This window comes from Harmonia axyridis, chromosome 1 (genome assembly GCF_914767665.1).
Source record: "Harmonia axyridis chromosome 1, icHarAxyr1.1, whole genome shotgun sequence".
Lineage (NCBI taxonomy): Eukaryota > Metazoa > Arthropoda > Insecta > Coleoptera > Coccinellidae > Harmonia > Harmonia axyridis.
Genome location: NC_059501.1, coordinates 29,815,746 through 29,838,229, shown reverse-complemented (window position 1 = coordinate 29,838,229; position 22,484 = coordinate 29,815,746). Strand labels below are relative to the sequence as shown.

The 22,484-nt window shown below is 32.5% G+C and overlaps 1 protein-coding gene across 3 annotated transcripts in view; it reads right to left on the bottom strand.

Moving 5' to 3' along the window:
• LOC123671713 (transcription factor kayak) overlaps positions 1–22,484 on the bottom strand; it is a 103,859-nt gene that overhangs the window by 36,515 nt on the left and 44,860 nt on the right. Inside the window, exon 1 of one of the 3 annotated variants that reach the window (XM_045605703.1) lies at positions 2,064–2,196. The exons of the other annotated variants lie outside the window; for them this stretch is intronic. The gene's annotated coding sequence lies outside the window, so the exon portion shown is untranslated. Of the gene's footprint in view, positions 1–2,063; positions 2,197–22,484 lie in introns of those variants that run through there. 3 annotated transcript variants of the gene reach the window in all.

Below are 22,484 nucleotides of genomic sequence, written 5' to 3'. Positions count from 1 at the left end.
AGGTGAAAAACAGGATATAATGAGATTTTCATGAATAAGGTGAAATATTGAGAGTTAAAGAGATTTAAATAATTGAGGTGTAATTTTTTCTTCCTTCTGCTACAATTCCCATTTGAAATATTTTTTCAATAAATTTTTTAAAATTCTACTAGAGGTTCCGTAAGTATGATATAAAATTTCATGTTGATCACGTTACCGAAACCAGAGAAAATTCATAAACCCATTATTTCCGCGACCACAACTCTGACGGAATTGAGTTTTTGGTGTATAGGTATAAGATAACAGTTTCAAACATCGTGCAAATTTTCAAGCTGATCACACTATCAGAACCATAGAAAATTTAAGAAGAATATTGTAAAAAAATAACTAATGTTTTCATGACAACTGAGATTCTGCATAATAGATATTGAATCAACAATTTCCAGCTAAATGCAAAATTTTATGAACAACCACCATGACATCAATATATAATGATTCATGAACACCAAAAATTCATAATATCAACAAAAAATACCGAATATTTTATTTCATTATATAATTTATAATTATTATAGTCTTATGTTGCTGTTTGAGCTATACATATATGAAGAATTTTCGGTTTTGTTTAATAAATATTGTTGAATTCAGGCCCTGATACCAGTAATGCGATATTTGTTGTTTAGGGGTCAGCAATGAATAAAAAATAAAAAAATAAATGATTAAGTTTCCTACCATAGTATTCTTTCATTTATAAACGAACGGAATTCGAAATCTCACAATTGAATTTTGGTAGAACATACTTTTTTATCAAATTCAACGGAATTTTCAAAAAAAAAAATCAATTATTTCAGTGAACCATTGACAATGTGAGAAATGGTAGAACCTATTATAAAAACATTTTCACCATACTCGTGGATTCACAAATATATAATCGTAGGTAATTGCACAAGTGCATCAAAATTACCGATAATTTTGCATGACAGCGTGTTGTCATAAAAACTGCATGAGTTCATTTTCATTTTTGGAGAAAGAGCCCGACACCGAAGGTGGAGGGCTCTTTCTCCAAAAATGAAAATGACCGAATGCAGTTTTTCAAAGAAAACACGCTGGAATGCGAAATTATCCGGTCATTTTGATGCACGAGTGTAATTCGGAGGAATATTTCCCGAATGAACTGTTACATTACTTGTCAAACTGATGTAGAATGGAATTGCCATAGATTCGAACTGTGTAAGATGCATAGAAACTATGCATCTATGAACAGAACAATTATCGCAGTGCAGTTTCGCTTCCTACAATGCAATTATCGCTGTAATTTTCGATAATTGTTCTCCAGATACATAGAATTTTTGACAGGAGGGAAATATTCAGTTGAATGTAAGGGTGAAGAATAATTATTGAAGGGATAAGCCTGGTAACTTCCGTTAGATGGGTTTCATACTGATAGAAACGCTACTCTTCGACTTAAATTCTAAAATCCACCGGATCTATACACATCCGGCCTGTGACATGAAAGAATTATCTTATAGCGTTTCTAGAATAAACAAAATCGGGGATGTTTCAACTTCATCTTATTCAAAACTACAAATTTTGAGGAAATAAATACGATATAGGTATGTTGTACGCTAAGAGATATCGAAGATTGAACCGCATTTTAAAACTTTCAGAAGAAAGAAAAAATATATCACTATCTACTTTTTGCAAGTATTATTGTTATTGTGGAGCTATTTTACTATATCCATCGCAATATAATATTAATTATAGGTTATAGGCAAATTATTCATTAACCTTTTGTTGGGGGATTTCCCTCAAAACCCAGATCCGCATATCTTAATTCAAACCAAACATTAAAAACCTTTATCAACGCAAATAGATAAAAATTATAATTTATCAAAAACGACGATAGAGATACTTGAAGCGGAAATTTAACATTTAGCAGTCTCCTGCTGTCTGGAAACTCTCGCAAATACCGCGTAAAAATAAAAACAACAACAATCAACTCCAATTATAAGACCATTACATACACTGTGACATACAACTCGTTGCAAAAACAAAAATTAAGTTCATCATTATCAAAAACCTACATTACAAGTTGAAGGTCGGGATCTAACCTTTAAAAACGGGAAAATCAGGCACACGAGACAAAGACACCAAATAAGAAGGGGTAATCCAATCACAAACACAATACGCACATCACACTTTACAAAGGATCATAGAATACTGTCATAGTGCCGGGAAGCGAATTGTTGGAATTGTTCAGTCCGCTGTCAGATACTGATAACTCACATGACTTGACGTCACGGTAATTCCACAAAAAGAGAGGTATCGTCGATGGAAGAAGAAGGACGATATAGTCAAGAAAACCGATTGGTCGTCGTCGTATCTGTTTACAGATTACACCACGTTTCGTTTATTGTGATTTTTGAACCGATAGCAATGTTGCCGAATTGAAAAAAAATTACGAGAAAAAGGTGTTCATTCGGTATAATTTTTTTGCGGCGAATAAGTCTCGCTCATTCATATAAATGTCGGAGTAGTAATCAATGATTTTTGCTTCATTATTCGACACAAATCTGTTGTCCTCCGTTACATATTAAGTTTGTTTATGTAAAACCCAAAAACACTGAATAATCACAAAATCCCAACAAGCATATTTAAGTTTCTTCGAAAAAATGTTCAAGCATTCTTACCATATTCGTACCGCCAAAAAACGTAGACCCTCTAACTCACCTAGAAAAAAAAATAGAATTAATATTTCTGAAGACTGAAAAGTACTGATATAATTATTTTTCAGGTTGAGTATACTTCAAAGGGACCGACAGACAATCATTATTATTGTCCAATAAATTTCGCAATAATTTAACTGAGTTGAATATAATTGCAAATCATTCGGTTTCTGCAATGAATCGAATAAAATCGATAAATACGATTTTGAAATATGTTTGGAATCAGTAATTCAGATCGTAAAAGTATTCCATATATTTTCATTCTGTCCTATTTCATGAATCAGAAGTTATGGCAACCTGGTAATTTTTGAGGTAAAAGTGGCTCTTCCATGCTATAGAGTTAGGGTTCCTTTTTATTTCATATTTATCTGATATTATGATGAGTTCTTCACCACTTTTTTATGCTGACAGAATATTGCACACCGTTGCAAAAATTTGTTTACACAGCATTTTGTATGTTGTGCAATAAAATGAAAAAACTGATTTCGCAATACATTGCATAATATTTCAATATTTTCTATGAATGATCAGTTAGATGACACCAATCATTGATCTCTTAATTAAGTGGTCCAACTTGTTTACATTCACAAAGGAATTTTAGTTCAAACGTAAAAGTAATTTTATCAATTGAAATTGAAATCTGATAGGAAATGAAAATAATGTTCCACAAATATTATGTTTGTGAAAATTTTTCAGTAATTGAGGACCGATTCCATTATAAATTTTTGTAGGTTTTTCACATAATTATATCACAGGATCTTTTCGGAAAAAAAAATTTTTTTGTCCTTAATGTATGAATGAAAATTAATACATAATAATAAGTTTTAAAACTTGAAAATGTGCTCAATCTGATCTTATGAGCAGATTTGCTACTGTCCGAAGAGTTGATGACCTCGTAAAATTTGTTCATATCCGCACAATTTGCGGATGTTGATAACGAAAATGCAAATTTTCAAAAGTCTGATGTTAACTTTTTCCTGCATCAATACTACTGGAAAAATAATAAACGAAATGCAGTGTTTTCGACAAATGAAATAAGAAAAATAATTATCACAAAGTTACTTCTCCATTCGGAAATAATTAGACCAATTACTCACCCTAATGGATCATAGAATTCGTTAAAATACACCTTTCTTCCAAGTTTGATCGACTACAATTATTCTTTCAAAAAAAGTGCAGCGCTTTGAATATTTAATAATCTTTGTTATAATTTATAAAGAAATAAATATTTTCGATTAAAAGGAAATAGAAGTTATAAATTGAAAATTATCAGATTACTTTATGAAAAATGTACATATTATTTATTACATTCTGAAATAAAAATGAAAAAATAAATTCTACACAAAAAAAAATAAATAGAACTATGAACAATGATTCAATATAATTAAATATCTTTAAATGATGAATTTTATATAATTATATATATGAGATATGACACGAAATACAGAACGAACGTTTATTTTTCGCAGTGTTTGTGCATCATCGATGTGGCTGCCGATGTTAAAAACAGCAAGCGATGTCGAAGTCACGAAAACATTGGTTGTAAAACATCGATGTTAAAATTGAAATGTTGGTATAATTTATAAAGAAATAAATATTCTCGAATAAAAAGAAATATAAGTTATTAATTGAAAATTACCAGATACCTATATGAAAATTGTATCGACGTACCTATTTATTATCGATGTGGCTGCCGATGTTAAAAACAGAACCATCGATGTTTAAATTGAAACGTTGGTATAATTTATGAAGAAATAAATATTCAGGATTGAATAGAAATAAAATTTATAAATTGAAAATTAACAGATTACTTCATGAAAATTTTACATATTTTTTATTATTATTATTCTGAGATGAAAATTTAAAACATGTTCTTGAAAATAACAAATAAATTCGACACAAAAAAAAAATAATAAAACTGAACAAAGATTCAATAAAATTAAATTTAATTAAATATCTTCGAATGAAGAATTTTATATAATTATATATATGAGATATGACACGAAATACACAACGAATGTGTATTTTTTGCAGAGTAATCACCAGGTTACTTGTAAAATTGTACATATTATTTATTACATTCTGAGATGAAAATTCAAAACATGTTCTTGAAAATAACAAATAGATTCTACAAAAAAAAAATAATAAAACTATGAACAAAGATTCAATAAAATTAAATAAAATTAATTTTATATAATTATATTTATGAGATTTGACACGAAATACAGAACGAATGTGTTTTTTTCGCAATGCTATGTTCAGCCTTATTTTTACTATCATCAGATAATAAACATTAAACGGTATGGCGCAATTCAAAGGCTTGCGCTATCAAGAGCGGATCGAATGTTCGCGGTTACGGATTCAGGAAATCCACAAAATCTCGACAACTTAGCTCGCCGCCAGGCCCAACAACTTGTCGCAACTTGTTGATTGGTAAATCCGAAACGTATGTAGTCGAAGATCAAGGCGGATTTCGAGTAATACCGAACGCGAATCGAGCACAGTCGACGAAAACTCTAGACACTGGAGGCGACATTTTCCTGCGCGTCGTCTGGGGCAACGTTTGGGGACCGTTTCCAACGGTACCAGGGACAACCCAGTACCTTTCTTCGATATCGGCGAGACTAGCAGGTAGGTACTAATTAGATCTCGCCCAAGAGTTGGAGAATGTCCATTATTTCGCACGGTTTTGCGCTTTTTGTTTTTTTTTTTGCGTGGTTGTAGTGCGCATCTATATATACCGGGTGTAACAGGATCATGGTACACCCCCTGTATCACCGTTAGTTTTAAAGATAATAGATTGAAATTTGGGATATTCCATATACATAATGAGTGGCACTTTTTGATCTTAAATGATTTTTTTTTCACTTCCGGTTTCGCCGAAAGTGATACCAACTTTCGATTTTTAAATGGAACACCCTGTATATTATTACATTTCTGAAATCTGCATAATTTGCTGAATCCAATAATACCACATGAGTGACATTTCAAACGTCGAAATTTTTTATAATTTAATTTTTTTTTTCGTCGGAATCATAAACATCGCAATTTAATATTTTTGAAGGGATTTAGATTTTTCTAGTATTAGACAGGTCAATTGGAATAAACCGGTACCATCATGGCACACTTGAAATGAAAACTAAAAATTAAATTATAAAAAATTTCGACGTTTGAAATGTCACTTATGTGGTATTATTGGATTCAGAAAATCATGCAGATTTCAGAAATGTAATAATACACAGGGTGTTCCGTTTAAGAATCGAAAGTTGGTATCAGTTTTGGCGAAACCGGAAGAGAAAAAAAAAATCATTTATAGATCAAAAAGTGCCACTTATTATGTATATAGGATATCCCAAATTTCAATTTATTACGTTTGAAACTAACGGAGATACAGGGGGTGTACCATGATCCTGTTACACCCGGTATATATTTCGAAAGAGACTACGCTGATAATTTCCCTCATTGTGAATGAACCAATCAGATACATCTTACAAATCAATTTTTATTTTGAAAACCAGTCAAATTTGCAAAAAAAAAAATGACCGAATCCCAGTATCGGGATATTGTAAAGACTATTTCCCTCGTCGTAATTTGCACCAATCAGAAACGAGCAATTTTGAATTACAAATGGTTTCTAGGTGGAAAAACTGTTTGGCAGGACCTGTCAGCAGTTTATTCGCGTTTACCCGCGGCAAAACTTGACAGTTGTTGTCACCAAAAATTACAATACATTTGAAAACAAACGTAATTATTATTTCGAAGGACACCAGAATTAAACCTTATCTGCAAATGGATAATGAGCACTACTCCAACATCATAAACACCCTTAGAAGTGACGCCTCAGAACCTCCAGCTAAAAAGCAGAAAACAGAAGATCCTGCAGTCACTCCTGCTTCTCACTCAACAGATTACATTAATTATGTACCTACACCCCACATCTTCAATGAATCAACAAAAGTTTCAAACAATACCCCTACCGTGTACCAAAATTGCAATTTATATTTTAATTGTACCATAAATAATTAAATTTGTAGTATTTCGGATGAAATAAAATTGAGTATCTGTTTTTCAGTTTTCAAATTAATACCTATACATGCAGAATAATCTGTTACTCAGGAAATAGTCTTGTCAAATACCATTCGGGCATCTAATTTTTCCTGTGAAAAAAATCGAAAAAACACATTGCAAAGTAATATTTTTTGACAAAAAGCATTCGTGCAGGTGCAAAAATCCTCGTCTTCGACTCGGATTTTTGTTGCCACCAGCACTCATGCTTCTTGTCAAAATATTACTTAGCAACGTGTTTTTTCGATTCTTTTCGGAAAAATTAGATGCCCTTATGATATTACTTACGAATAGTGGATATTGTAAAAAAACTTTTTCATTGTTTATCAATAATCATTCTCATAATATTGAACTATCTTTTATGACAAACATACCGTTTATGAGAGACATATATTTCTTTCTCTATTTCAGTATCGTAATGAGTTCATTACAGTATTGAGAACAGTGCTGCAGTATTGTTTTCAGTTACATTTTTCGTTTTGTGGTTGTCTACACTGACTTCTGGTGGTGTTAGATCGATTCCGTAAGACGTAATTTACGAATTCAATGCGTAATTATAAATTATTTCAAAATTTGAAACACACGATTCAAATTCGAATTCCGTAGTCTGTCAATTTTCGTAACAGCCACACCAACTGCCAAGATACAATACAAAAGTCACTAGGACGTGTAATATGAATTTTTCATTTAATTTAGACAGTATTTCTCATAATTGACTGAAATAGAGAAAATATCGTCTAATACTCGTTGCAGAAGGCAATTCCAACACTCGTGCGTTCGAAAACTCCCTCCTTCTTCGCTCGTTTTTGAATTTCGCATTCGTGTTGAAATAGGAGCCCACTCTGCAACTTGTTTTAGAATATACTACTAATTATAATTTGAATGACCTGAATAACAAATTCACCTGCTTAAATCATTTTTTAAATGAATTGCTAATATGCGAAACCAAAGAATCAATACACAAACATAAATAACGAAGCATCATAATATTTGAAAGTCAAAATTCTATGAAGATGTTGAGCCATTCAAACAATTAAGAAATTGAATTTCATAAAAATATTGCCAAGAATGATGGAAATAAGTGACAAAAAATAAAAGAAGAGATAATAGGAAGGGTTCTCCATTGATAGGTCTTGTAATATATAACGTATGATTTATTTCAATAGAGAAGGGTCCTATCAAATAGCACCGTTTTTCGAATGAAATATTGAGATTAATAAAGCTTTTCATCCATCCTGACTCTCCTAGACATCTCAGAAGCATAGAGCTTTTATATAAAATATTGATTTCATAATAATGAATCATAATTAATCTTCCAGTATACAATGAAACATCCGGAATAGAATCTCAAACATTGTTTTGTAAACAGTAGAAGGATTATTTTAACAATCTGGCTATGACAATTCCCTTGGAATAAATGGACTACATTAGAATGTAGATAATACTGTTGGCAGGGTTGTTGGTTACTGTCTAGGAAAGCTTATCACCACTTCGAGGCAGTATGACAGTTGTGCAATATGATGATACGTGAAAAAAACCTTTCATTGCCTTATTTGAATGGTTCCTCATATGTTTTCTTTGAGCAACGCATATCCATATATTTCTCGCCGAATAATAAACTTTCTTCAAAAAGTAAACGTTAATTATTCGCATAACCACTCCATTCACCGTATTTAACTCTTCAATATGTGTTAGTGATCTTTCAAGAGTCAGTTCAAATTCATTTTATGTTGGTTATTTCGATTTTATTGCTTAATTACCAATGTTATTTTTGAGTACATTATAACCTTGGGCATAAGCTAAATACCTTATGGACCTCAGACATAAAGTAAACAGAAAAAATGAATTTCATATTAATTCAATAAGTTTCATTAACAAAATTAAAAAAATTTCAACTCAAAAAGATAGGTAATGAATCTGAACAGCACAGTTTCATTGATACATTCCACAAAGCAATCTTTATGGTAAGAATAATGAAGCAGATATGAACAACAGAAATTGCCAAGCTCGCCTACTATTCGGCATTTCACAACCTGTCAACATACGGCATCATCTTATAGGACCAAAACAGTCACGGCCAAAAAGTTCTCCTACATCAGAAAAAGTCAATAAGGGCCATATACAGCTTGAGCAGCACAGACAGTTGTAGAGATGTCTTCAGGAATGAAAAAATTCAAACCGTAGTAGCAGTGTTCATACTTGTCTGTGTAAATTATGTGCATGGTCACCAGGATAACTTCTCCAGAAAATCCACATTTCATGGGTACAAAACGCCACAGAAAAACAAGTTTTCCATTCCAGGACTGAGAATCAGAAGGAAATACCAGGGTCCAAGCTATATATGCCTTGAGCTCTACAAAGGCATTCCAGAGGATGTCAAGCACTTATCAGCAAGGGCTATATCAAGAAGATACTACTGGAGAAGACAGGGTATACTCTTAGTGAATTTCTTGGTTAATATTTTGTTTTGTTCTTTTGAATTGTCAATGTTTCTTCTTTGCGTGCATATAGACCTTTCGATTGTTTTGACGGGACATGAAACTTATTGATAGTGATCATATTTATATGTTTTTACATGAACTTGTGTATGTTTTCATGTATGAATAAATAGGATAGTATTCGGCCCTCCACAACACAAAATTGAATTTTCGAATTTGAGGATCTAAATCCTAGTTGGTAAGACATAAAAGTTTGTATGCACAATAGGTATTAAAAGATGTTGATGTCCTCGGCCGATTTACAAATTCCTTCCAGGCATAAACATCTATTTAACAGCCTTGGTACATAAATAACCATTTAAAAACCCACACCAAATAAAACGTAAACTGTAAAATTTATATTTTTTCACAACGTTAATTAAATGAAATAATACCAAACCAAAACAAGAATCAACTGCGATCTTTTCACGTAAAACAAAAAAAAAAAAGAACAAACGGAATCAACACAACACATCCCTTCCAAAATTTATTACCACAAAAAAAAATATAATTCCATTGACCCCGTCCAAATTCGAATTCATTCCTCTGAACGCGGTTTTACCTTTGTCACGTGATCTCGTATCTTCTTTGTATAAAATCGAGGATGTCGGACATGACGTATGAAGCATTCGTCTTATTTATCACCGTGAAGAGATAATTGCCTTTTGAATGTAAATGATTCCTTGTACTCTCAACAGTGTGGGCATGCTATGGGTTCGTTACCTACTCGGTCCATAACCCTACCTCAATTTACAAATGCTATAAAAACAAGACAGAAAAATTACATATTGGAACAACGATAATGGCTGACCTTTATTCTTTATTGTCGGCTTTGATGTGATGAGACAAATAATACGCACACTGCCGATTTTGTTTTTGTTATCTACCAGTCTATTAAATCGAAATGAAAATCCTTTGTTTTAGAATTTGGGGAATTCTGGAAAGGCGGTGACAAAAGTCTTGAGCTTTTGCGTGCGTTTATCCAGGTGCAAACCTTGCGCAACGCTGCTTTTTTAAGAATTGGAAAATCGCATAGAAATTAAGAAGATAATTACTTAGTCCATAATGCAGGGTGTTCTCAAATTGGAGATACAAAGGAAAATTAGAAATTCAATTTCAAGAGATACACAGGGTGTTTCTTGTAGTCCTACTTTCTTATGATGATTATACCAGTTTATCGAATCTTTATTAATCCTCACCATAGATTGGGTGAATAAATACCAAAACTTATTATTAAGTTATTTATTTAACTACGAGAAACCAAAAAATGTAGTAATCGACCAAAGTTTCTTTTCACATTTTTGTAAACTATCAGTGGTCCATCAAAAAAAGTTCTGTAGAAATGGAACGGGAACTGAACAGAAAAAATATCACCCTGTAGATTTGCATTCAAAATCAGCATATCACATGATGAAAACTTTAAATTGGAATATCTATGCCAAATTTAAGTTGAATATCTTTTGAAGGGCAGGTGCTACGAGAAGGAAAAACTTGACAAAAAATTTAACTTTAACATCCTGTATCTCGAAAAGAAAGCGTTTGGTGATAGGATTTCGAGGAAGTAGGCATTCTGTTTTCAGAAAAAGTATATATCAGTTAAAATCTCGAACATAAAAAATACATTTTTACCCCTAATAAAACAATACAATTCTCTTCTCGTATAACTGAAGCTCGTTAAAAAAATAGTGTTTTTCGGCAACCGTCCGGGAAGTGCTCACTTCCCGGACGCTTTTTCTCTGAGAAAGTAGCATTTCTCGGCCTAGTCCGGAAAGTACGTACTTCCCGGACTATGCCGGAAAAGAATCATAGAATCCATAGCAACCGAGATAACGGCGGACAGTTCATATGAAATTAGTTGTCAAAAATTTGCATGTTTTTTTATCGCAATCGCAATAAAATATGGAAAGCAGCAGCGATAGTGTTATTTTACATGGTTGCCGAAAAAATATTGTACGCAACACGCCCGAAAATGGTTTTTTTGGACTGACAGACTTCCAGGACTCGCTTACGCTCGTCCTGGAATTTTGTCTATTCGTCCAAAAAAACCCTATTTTCCGGACTTGTTACGTAAATTACTATTTCCTAACTGATTCCACAAATAATGATTCTGTAAAATTTTCAGTGTTTTTAATTAATTGTTATAGGATATTTTGTTATTGATCTTCGAAATATGTATTTTATATTTCCTCCGTATACATGTTCTGTTGTGAAATGGGATGCAAAAGTATTAATATAGTCTTGTCAACTTGCCATTCTGATACTAAAACAATATTAATATCACCACAGAAATTGCAAGTCCATCTATGATACTACTTCTATTGTTGATATGGTAATAACATAATAAACAAGCATTTTCCTATCCACTCAGGCAACTTACAAGGATTCTCTACTCGTATTTCCTTGTTATCTACCAGATTTTATTGCCGGTTTATTGTGTCCATCTTTGTTCTCTTGTAGCCTTATCTTTGAACGTCCCACTGATCCACCCATGTAATTTTTTATAGCATACTTATCTAGAATCATCGCAAAAGTAGACTAATTCATCGAAGAGTAATATTCAGCAGATCTCATTATAGAGAGACAGGTGAAGTTGAAATTATTCATTTAAAAATTATATACTCTTGATGAAGATCATTTACAGAGTGTCAGAAAAAATTTTACTTCGAATTTCAATTGGTTGGACAGTAACTATGTGAAGCATACTAATATGAGTTTTTTAGAGAGCTAGAGAACTTCAAATAATAATACAAGACAGAAATATTGTTGGAATGAATTTTTATTCATAACTAGACTATCCGCCCTGGCTTCACACGGGTGTTGTAACTAAAGGAAAAAAATTGGACAAAACCCATACTGAAATATTGTCAGGCAACCCAAAATACATCCTTCGAGTGTCAAATTATACCTCTTTTTTTCATTTCCGTTTCGAAAATGGCAACTTGCGCCATCTTGTTGCTATCAAATGTCGTTTTTTAGCTGTTTATTTTTAGAAACAAAAAAACAGTCACCGTAACCGCAGATTGTTCCCCATTTCGAAAAAAATAAGGATCGATGATGCCACCGGCGTGTAAACCGCACCTAACAGTCAATTTTAATGGATGTAATGGTGATTCATTAATGGCTTGAGGATTGTCTTTGATCCATACACGGCAATTTTGCTTACTGACGAAGCCTTTCAACGAAAAATGAGCTCCATAACTCAATACAATTTTTCGTTTAAAATGTTGATTTTCGTCTAGTTTAAAATTAGCCCAATCAGCAAGAAAGCGTCATGAACGATTGTCTTATGGCTTCAATTCTTCTACGAGTTGTGTTTTATAGGCAAATAAGTCAAGTAAATTTCTTCATGTGGTCGAAAGATAAAGGCCAACAAGTTGAGAACAGCGACGTATCGACATTTCAGCATATTCTTCAACATTTCAAGCTACATCTGAAATATTCTCTTCGGTACGCACATTTCTTCGTCTTGTTGATGATTTTGAATCGAGAAGATAAAAATTAGTGCGAAAACCATCAATAACTGAATGAATTGCTTTCTCACTATGCATATTATGTTGACCGTCAAATGAACGAAGTGCTCTATGAACTTCACGAACAGATATTTTTTTGAATCACAGTAAATTTTCACAAAATTGTGAAAATTTACTCTATACGACAGTAATTCCAAATGGAAGCGCTTTCTTGGAAGGTTTGCTGAAGTAACCTCCACTATTTTTGTACCTAGAATTGAAATGAGGAAGTAGTAGTCTCTTTCCGATATAACCGGAAGTTGTAGAGATCTGAAAATATTTTAGGGAGAAAGATCATTGTCTCAAACCCCAAAATGCAAATTATTAACTCAAAATTATGATTAGTTATAATAATTATAATATTCGAAAAAGATACTAAATACAAAGCAGAAAGAGAACAAAAGGTGAAAATTCGACAAAATTGGAAATTTTTGAGCTTTGTCGCTGTGGCTTACTTCCTGACGTGAGCATCTTCAGAGGTTTCTAGATCGTAGATTGCAACTCAACACTGGATTTCTCCGAAATCGAATATACAGCACCGATAGAAAAGATTCCGACGATGATTTTCGGAATAGGGGATTTCACAGAACTGCAACGTTCTGCCCACCCATAACGGGCATAATATTAATCCCACGCATCGAGACAATAGTTGGCTAACAGGAAAGCAATAATTGATTATCCTTGAACGATTCCAATTGGCCTTCCTTCTAGAATTGAAGGAAGGAAATAGCTACTTTGAGAACGCAGAGAAAGTGACTACGCATCTGTATTCGCTCCTAGGAAGAGATATGACGCACGTGGATGACGTCATGGAGAATCCTACAGGTGAGAACAAGGCATTATCTTGTTCCACCAGTTAACTGGATGACAGGCGGCGTTGCCACATGAGCAGTTTTATCGGGGGAAGTCGAGAAAAGATGTGCAATTTTGTTTTTTGTTAAATTTCGTCGATTTGATTGCTTCACTGTAATTTCAGTGAATAGTTTGTGAGGTACTTCTTTCTTCTCTAATTATAAATCGAATAACGATTCTCTATTCCAATTCTTCTAAAACTCGGTGAGAAGTCCTCAGAAGCTCGTTCATTTTAGGAAAACCTGTTCTGCTCTGTGTAGTACGTGTTCTGTTACCACAAGGATAGTGCTACCGTTAATTGTTTGCCTAATTGAATGGAAAAATGGTTTGACGGCCCCCAAACCATGAAATGAATATATCCTTACTGGTCCAGGACTCGATTTCCGACCCTCCTCAGATGTTGTAATTATAAGCGAAAAGGGTCAACCAATTAGAACTCGCCTATAACAACTTGAATTTTTTCTTCGGAATTAGCTACTAGGAATATGGAATAACATACAATTTTCCATCAGATTTATTAATTTGATAATATGTATATAAATGTAATACAAATCATAACAATAATTCTTGCTTAATTTGCAGAACTCAATAAAGACTGCAAATTTTATTTTATTTATCATATGAATAGTCAAAAAACAAGATCTTTTATAGGCAAAACCAGATGGAATTGCAGGATTTAAAATAACTTTCGATTTCAACGTAGGTTCAACAAATCCGGGTCTTTTGACATTTAAAAACAGCAATGTGAGGCATTCATTGAAATATATCATTATTATAGAGAGAATTAATTTGGTGAAAACCGCAACCTTCTATATTTAACTGTTTTCAAACCATTAAAAAAATGGAAAATGGCGTGAAATGAAAAGTTGTCACTAATTGGTTACTGGTGCTATAAACATGTAACAAAAAATTCTATTTTTTTTTCAATATGATCTATTGTTGTAATTATTTATTTTTTAATAGAATTAGTTTTGAAGTTATAATAAGAACTTGTATTTTTATTATTAAAACTATTAATATTTCTGTAACAAATGAAATCACTGAGTTTTTCTCTTTCAAAAAATATATAACATGATATATAAATTTCTTATCGAACTATAAAAATCATTAACGTTCAGTTTCACACAACAAATCAACCAAGTAACTATATATCTATGATAGTCTGCAAACTTCAAATAACATCGTTAGTTTTTTTCAACATTTTCAAATTGATTGTTTTCCTTTAATGTGACCGAAGGAAAAAATCTAACGATTTTCAATTCGGAGACATTAGTGGTCATCGAATATTATCCGAATAATTATCTGAAGTTCACAGATTATCATACTTACACTTAGTTTGATTTGCGTGTGAAACTGAAACTTTTGATAATTTATTTAGTTTGATAAGAAATTTATATATAATGTTATGATATATATTTCTGAAAAGCGAAAAAAAACGGTTTCATTTTTTACAGAGTTTTTTATGGTAAACATTGTCAAGATTATGTTATAACTTCGGAACTAATAGCAGTAAAAAATAAATTATCACACGATTCTATTGAAAAAACTACCTCATGACTTGAAAACAGTGTAATTTGAAAAGTTGGGTTTTTCGCCAAATCAAGTCTAACAAAATCGAGCCTGAAAATGTGCCATTCATTATTTTTTACTTCAGAGGAATTCTGAGATCACCTAAATAGACAACAAATTTGGGACACCATATTCATACTTAATTTAAATTCATACTACTCAATGACTCTAACCTCAGTAATATTGTATATGCGGGGATATTCTTGACTATTTCCCTCAAAAAAATTCAACCAATCACATTATCGCTTATGATACAAATTATTTAGCAACGAATATCAATGTAGCTTGAAAATATCCTGGTATTTGCACGTGTGCTTTAGGTGAATATGTTTCTGACGTTTCAAAGCATCGAGAACATCCAGGATGATTGTCAAAAAGATTTTATTTATTATTTATTTAAATTACCCTTCTCGCTTGACAAATTATCGAATATTCCGCCTTCTGCACTTTGTGCAGTCGGGAAAATATTCGAGTATTTGGCACGCACTCGGGATATAACTACTGAATACACTGTGTTTCTCATAAAAAATTCGGGATTGTCTTAGGAACCAATCCGACAACGTCGACGCGTTACTCGCAAACGGAACTTCCAAGTAGCAGAGAGAAGAGCGGAAAGAATTAAAATTGAGTGAATTTTTTTTCGGAAAATAGTCCTTTATTATGCAGCATGAAAATATCCGGGAGCTTCAGGCGAATATTTTTGTGACGTTTCAAATCAACGATTTCCGGGATGATTGTCAAAAAAGTTTTATTTATTCGAATTAAAGTTATTATTTCAACAATTAGAATTTAATGAAATTATTTTTGGGAAATAGTCCTTCATATGTTTGCCAAATTATTGAATATTATTCCTCCTGTACTTTGTGCAGTTGGGAAAATATTCGAGAATTTGAAAAGCACTCGGGATATAGATACTGACTATTCCTCTCGAAAAAAAATTATTAATATTCATTTAAATTACCCTTCTCGCTTACCAAATTATCGAATATTTCGTCTCCTGCAGTCTGGAAAATATTCGAGTATTTGGTAAGCACTCGGGATATAACTATACTAAATACACTGTGCTTCTCATAAAAAATTCGGGAATGTCTCAGAAACCAATCCGACAACATCGCCCGCGTTTCTCGCAAACGGAACTTCCAAGTAGGAGAAAGAGCAGAAAGAGTTGCACCTTATCCGGTTTTGACTTAATATTACACAACTCGCGCCTTGTCTCGGTCGACTTGACGATGTTGATCGCATTTTGCGATATCGGTTTTTCAGTTGTCCTTAGCCGCAATACGGTTTTTTTTCTTCTTCATATTAAGGTCGGTGAAATTATCGGCTGGTGCCGTATAGGCTGGACAATGGCGCATTATTAATACCGCGTTGAATTCATGTTGGGCATGAAATACGGCGGTCGCCTTTGTGATATTGGGAAATATTTGGCATCGTCGACTTTTTTTTACGGCCCATTATAGGCAACGTTAAGCAAAAAGGTTGTTGACGCTGTTTTGCTTACCGACGACAATAAATGATTGGGGTCAATAATGTAGGGATCATATTTTGAAAAAATATTACCGAAAGGATATTATAGGAAAAAAAATTCCATAATATTCTAATATCAGCTTCTACTAGTCCAGTCAATTTGTGCCTCCATTTGTGCTCATAAGGGCCCACGGGAAGTTTTGCGGTAGTTTTGATTTCTTCGATTTAATATGTTTTTTGGGGTGCTGAATCAATCAAACATTGTAGGGCAACATTGAATAAAATGCAATAAAAGTTTTTCATATAACTCGGAAAAAATCAATTTTTCGTTATATATTTTTCGATATATCCATTGATATCAATATAAAGAAATTAACTTAATTTCAAAAAAGTAATTTTGAAAATGCTTTTATCTGAATTGATTATGACTTTATAGTTTGAACCTATTTGGATTGTAATGGAAGAAGAAATAATTGAATAGAGAAGTATTAGTATTATAGTACAAAAAGTGGGTTTTTGTAGAAAGAGTTAAAATACGCCAATTTTCAACGATAGCTGAAAATTGGCGTATTTTAACTGATCTCCTAATTTTACTTTGTCAGACACATGGCTTTCGCTTGAAAAGATGAAAAATGTTTTACTTCAGGGAAAAGTTGCTAAAAGCGTCTTTAGATTCCTAAATTAAAAAATGAATGAATTATTTCGAGGGTTGCTTCCTAGTGTACTCGTATTAGGGAATAGTCGTCTATTATTTTGCGTAAATATCTTGGAGCAATAATGTCTTAAATAGAAGAAAGCTGCTGATGGAGAATCCCTTGTCAAATTTAATTCGGTCTTTATCGAGATAATTTTCGAAACACTAGACCTATAGAAACTTGTAATGTCATTTTAAGTCTCAAGTCTCAGTTGAGTTCGTAAAAATGCAAAATCTGCACAATGGTTTCAGATTCTTCTCCCTGATGAGAACTGTTTTTCACCTGAATGTTTTGAAGTAGTTTTGGTTTTTCGATTTTATATGTTTTTTTGGGGGGGGCCGAATCTGAGTTTTGCCTCAAAATTTCGTGACAGAACATAGAAATAAATGAAAAAAATTTTTTTTTTGTTAGATATACCGTTCAGGTTCAAACGATATTTTCTTTTTATTTATTTCTATGTTCAGTCACGAAATTTTGTGGCAAAACTCAGATTCGGCACCCCCAAAAAAAACATTAAATCGAAGAATCAAAAATATTCCCAAAGCATTTCTGTGAAAAACAGTTCTCATTAGTCATTAGTGATAAGAATCTGAAACCATCGTGCAGATTTTGCATTTTAACGAACTTAACTGCTTAAACTTGAGACTTAAAATGACATTTAAAGTTTCTATAGGTCTTATGTTTCGAAAATTATCTCACTAATGACCGAATTAAATTTGACAAAAGATTCTGCATCAGTAAATTTAAGCTTTCTTTTGTGTCGGTCATTTATAGATATCCATTCAAGAAATTATGGCCCCAAGAGATTTATGCAAAATTATAGAGGACTTTTCCCTAATACAGGAAGACTAAAGCAACCCCAGAAGTCGTTTTTTTTAAAGGTATTCAGTCAATTTAGGAATCTAAAGACATTCTCATCTGTAAACTTTACCATCCTGTATCTCAAAATTTAGCACATTTATGACATACGTTTATATAAAGTTTTTTCTTCAACTGGCTTCAAGAATTGCCGATATAAATATTAACATATCATTGAGGAACACCCTGTATATGAAAAAACATTCAATCGTTATTCATGCAGAATTTCAGTAGAACTCCTCATCTCAATAAAATAACAGACAACATCTGAATTTCATCTATCATCTCATATGGTCATATACAAACATTTCTGTGGTATCCGATAGAGCTCGAAAGCTCCCGAAACCTAATCAAAGCTTTTTTATTTCGAATTTACGTTTCAAAATATTCGCGCAAAATAATATACCGTTCAATCTCTTACTCCAAATTTCGAACAAGAATTGTTCTAAGCAATATTCAAAACAATCAATAATTAATATTTGTTATTCATCACGAAACTATGGTCAAATTTCATCGGATCATAATTTAGAAAAAATTTCCCCTCTGCATAAAAATATGCAGATATAATAATTTCCGATTCAGAAGTTTGTAAGATGAAAATAAGACAATTTTCAATACATCTCCCATGTCAATTCATTCTTCCGGACCAATTGAAGTAGAATATAAATTTTATGAATTAATTGTTCTAAGAAAGACGTAGATGAATTAATTATTAGCCTCATTGACCACCCAGCTTCTGAAGTCATATCCCGGCTTAAAAAACCCGCATATAAGAACCAACAGAAGTTATGTATATGTGGGTTATCATTCAACCACAAGTTGAAATAAAATAGAGTTTAATCTAAAAAACTCAATTCCTCATAACGAAGATATTTGCTAGAACGCTGCATCGATTTATATTTCATCTTAAAATCGATTCTTTTCAAGGATTATTCAACAGTTTCTTCATTCACGGAACTCTATTCGTTAAGTGATGCAATTGATATGGGGATTTTACCTTGGTAGGTAACATCATCACGTTTTACATATTTAGAACATCAAGCTGTAGAGAAAGGTTTGTTCGCTTACATTGAAACTCCTTTTGATCTTTCATACCAAGTTGAAAAAAAAAACATCTGACTATTAGTAATATGAATATGCATTACCTTTTTATAATTTCTCCAATAATACTATTGCACACCGTCACTCATTATTAGGTCCTGTTGCACCAAACTACTCAGGAAATTTTCATGCACATTATACTTTCATTTCTTGCTACTATTTCAGGTTCCCCAAAAACAGTTTCAAGCACTTAACAAAAATACTTCTCTCTATTTCAGTATCGTAATGAGTTAATTACAGTTTTAACAACAAAGTGCTGTAATAAACTCATTACAGCATCGTTTTCAGTTATATTTTTCGTTTTGTGGTTGTCTACACTGACTTCCGATCCTATCAAATTTCAACAAACGTCAATAATTGTCAATACAATATAATTTGGATTAAGTGAAATGATTTGCGACATTATTCGCAATTTCTCTCAATTCTGTTGATGCTAAATCGATTTCGTCAGACGTAATTCACGAATTCAATGCGTAATTATAAATTATTCCAAAATTTGAAACGTACGAATTAAATTCAAATTCCGTAATCTGTCAATTTTCGTAACAGTCACACCAACCGCCAAGATACAATACAAATGTCACTAGTGTGTATAATTTGAATTTTTTATTGATTTTCGACAATGTTTCACAAAACTAATAGAAATAGAGAAAATTTGGTCTAATACTCGTTGCAGAAGGCAATTCCAACACTCATCCACACTTTCGCATTCGTGTTGGAATAGGAATCCATTCTGCAACTTGTTTCAGAATATACTATTTTCCATAATAATAAATTAAGTAATTTGAAAAGGGCAAGAAGTATACTTAAATCCATTCAATATTTCCAGTGATATTCAAACTCAAATATATAAGGTTTTCAATTTGAATAGCTCGCTATTTGAGCAGTTGACACTTTGAAACTGTCATCTTATGACCTTCAACATGTAAAAACTACGTTATTACTAAAACTGGAACGATACACGCTTCAACAATGCATTGAAATTGTTAAAATTTACTCCAAAAATGATGAAAATTTTGTAATCGCAATTCGCAAAACTAAAGCACTTTTGAGACATCGTGAAGCTTCTTCTTGGCCGGCAACAGCGAAACTGGTGGAAAGATTTGAGCTATTGGGAAAAATTAATGATGTGAAGAAATGAAACCGTGTGCGTAGCCAAAAACAACTGAAAATATTGCTGCTGTAGCCCGTATTTGTGACGAATACCTAGGTTTGTCGTATCCTCGTCGATATTGGGAATTAGGCATTCCAAAATGGACAGAATTGGAAGATATTGATGTGGACAGCAAGAAGGCGTTACGTGCCACACAAAAAACGAAACAATCTCAAGTTTGCAAGAAAAGATTCCTGGTCGTGATATTTCTCGAAGAGGTGATTTCAATTGGCCACCGAGATCTTGTGATTTATCACCTTTAGACTTTTTTCTTTGGGGTGACGTGAAAGATAAGATCTTTGCCAATGATCCACAATCAACTCAAAAGATGGAATTCGCGAAGAAAAATTTCATGAATAAGACATGGTGCTGCAACCGTAGCTGTGGCGTCCATTTGGCTGATATCGTTTTCTATCGTTAATGGTATACCTTCTTCTTTAAAATGAAATAAAGATCCATTGAATTGACTCAAAATTGAAAAACCCTTTAAAATTATAGAGCTTCCACAATTTACATTCTGACTTGGCAAAATTCAAAAGTCAACTAAAAATTTCCATACTTATGTGGTTCAATATTTCTCTCTAAAACTTGAAGCAATATAACTGCCTTGTTCATTATATTTTAAGTTCCAAATTCCAAAGAAAAGATTCTATACCTATATTTCAAAGAGTTTCATTGAAATTAATAGACCCAAAATTGGTCTAGAAGATCTAGACATTCAAAATATTAATAACATTTTTGGTTATTGTTAGATAACGACAAAATAATTTGTACTCCAGGTATTAACCTCTCAACAACATTTCGCAGAATAAGAAGATAGGGACCGATAAGAAGGACCATTCAAACCTGAAGGCTCCCATTAAATGAAAATGAGTTGATAAAATGAACGTTCACAAGAACATTATTTGTTGGAGAATAACGACAGGTTCCTGCTCTGTTTCGAAATGATTTATTTTCGGCCGTAAAAAATATTGATGTATCGAATATGTTCTAATCAGAAAAAGCTCTTCGAGCATAACAACATAAAAATACCACTCCTAGAAAGTTAATTTCAAGCGAAACCCATTAGAAGTCGAGTGGATATCTTTGTTGACAAACTCGAACAATGGATACGGTATGCTAATTGTACCTCCAGTGTTCTGTTACTGGATAGATAAAGTGTTCTAATGGGGTTTCATTGATTGAACGTGTTGAAGGAATTACTTGTCACTCAATTTCAGAATTGAATAAAATCATAATATGAAAATAATTGAACTTGTTGAAGGAATTATTACTTGTCACTCAATTCCAGAATTGAATAAAATCATAATATGGAAATAATTATTGTTAGGACCTTTTAACTTGAATAGATCGATAAGAATGGGCAAAACATAAATATTTATTACTTGAAAACCTGCAGTTTCTATTCAACTCTGTACCTATTTCTGAGATTATTGTTCCATAACCGAAAGTCAAGTATCCTTCTACGTGAAAAGTCTTCTCTATTAAATGTAACGTGTTCCATAAATCAATTTTAAGGTTGAAGAAAGCTTTGAAGTGTCATATTAAGTCCGGATAGTGTTTTTTATGGCAAGAAAAAGGATTTTTTTTCTTCGCGCATGTTCCATGGAAAATTATCCTATTTGACAATTTGAAAGTAGGTACCTTGGTTTACTTTCACTTAAAACAAAGAATACTATTTCACTCTTTCTTCTTTTTGTCAACAATATTTGAATTTTTATGGAATATGGCATTATTAGACCAATTGAAAAGTCCCCGGTCAGATGCACAGATGGCGGTGCTAGTTTTAAATCCATATGATTTTTAGTTAGTACCAACCTTCAAACGATACGTGTCAAAATTTGACAGCAGTCCGACCATTAGTTTGTGAGATATTGCGTTGTGAGTGTAGCTACTTTTATTATTAGAAAAAAGATGGAAAAAAAAGAATTTCGTGTGCTGATAAAGTATTGCTTTTTGAAGGGAAAAAATACAGTTGAAGCAAAATCTTGGCTTGATGGAGAGTTTCCGGGGTCTGCACCAGGAAAATCAAC